Below are 1,774 nucleotides of genomic sequence, written 5' to 3' on the forward strand. Positions count from 1 at the left end.
CACAGAAATCTCTTTTTCCGTTGCTTCTAACGTAATAGATGTAGTGAGACTAAAACCGAAGTAGCTGAGCAGCGGCTTGGTTTCCACCAGTTTTGTGCAAATAGCAAACAGAATCTAAACAGAAGCGTGCACGTGATTTTGCCAAGCTAATCAAACTCTTGATTCCACTAACTCAACCGGCTCTGACGGTATCTCAATTATAGTACTCAAAATACTTCAATCAGAACTTGCTCCCATACATACAAAACTGTTTAAACGTTGTATTAAGGAAAATTGCTTCCCCACTGTCTTGAAAAATCTTATCAGTATGTCCTGTATTAATCGATTAAAGTAATCGGCCGTATCCCCCTCAGTACAGGCCAAAATGTCTCCTGTGCGCGATGAGTAAGTTAAGTTGGATAAGTAGTAAACCATCTTAGTAAAATAGCGTTTCCGATCTGCTATATCTACAACAGATGTGATTACAGTTATATCTTGTAGGATTAGCCTAGATCCCGATAGAGAGAATGTTTCTATGTCAATTGCTCTTGACATTTCAAAGCTCTTTGATAGGGTATGGTATAAAAGTTTACTTCACAAGATATCTAGCTATATTCAGACATTTACGCTGACTAAGTTGTCTCAAATTCCCTATCCTCTGATTTTGAGCACGTTGTACAAGGGGGAAAGAAGTGCCTGGTTACTTTCAATGCATCTAAAACCAAGATTATATCTTTACAACAACAACGCTCAGATTCCCATCTGGCATCAATCGAAATGAAAGGTTCTCGTCATAGGATACCTCATGTTTTCACAAGCTTCTACGCCTGCCCTTTACTCCTGATCTGAAATGGAACGCATGCATCAAATCTGTTGCCACCGAAAAATAAATAAAACAGTGAGATCCTTCAATCAATCAAGTCTAACTGAAAACACTATCAATAATTCACCCAACTTTATCTGTCCCTAAACTTAAACGTAGATTCCATGAACAAAGCTTCTTACAAATAACTGCACGCCTGTGGCACTGTCTTCAATTTTCTTGCTTTCCAGCTGATTACAATATGGTTGCTTCAAGTCCAACGTAAACAACATTTTGGTGAGCCGTTCAACTTAAGTTAAAACATTTACTGAATTTCGTTACTAACGATTACTATATGGTCCAATGGACTACTGTACACTCTTCATCCATTTTCCTCTAGTGGCCACTGGGCCTTGAAAAATCGTAATGACTATGTAAAAAAATAATTATCCTTACAAAAATACTCTGTCAATTATTAATTTACAGACTCGAGTATTTAGATAAGGGCTATTTTGATTTGGAAAAAAAGCCGTTCAATCGGTTTTCGGCGAGACATTTCGCTGTAAAGGCGTAAAAGTTCAAAGTTTGGCTTTTAAAAAACTCTACCAAACTCCCTCAAGAATGTTGTATCTAAACGCATCAACTTTCAGTTGAAGGTTACTTGGACATGGCTCATGCAATTTAATTTGATTTCAGCTTAAAACAATACATGTTAAGGGGCCAAATGTTCACTAAATCAAAAAAAATGGCCACTGCAGTTTTACTAACATTACTCAGCCAACTTTTATTTTAAACATTTTAAATTTTACATAAAGGGAAAGCAGACAAAGGGCTAAATTTCCATCAGTTTCTGGCCGGAAATTTAGCGGCAGGAAGAATCACAAGTTCAAATAATATTACCTTGTGGACACTAGAAAATAGTCTTTATGTAAAATTCCAAATGTTCAGCCAAGAAATTGACATAATTTTACATAAAGAATATTCAGACATACA

This window comes from Euprymna scolopes, chromosome 11, assembly GCF_053919585.1.
Source record: "Euprymna scolopes isolate OS-2025 chromosome 11, ASM5391958v1, whole genome shotgun sequence".
Lineage (NCBI taxonomy): Eukaryota > Metazoa > Mollusca > Cephalopoda > Sepiida > Sepiolidae > Euprymna > Euprymna scolopes.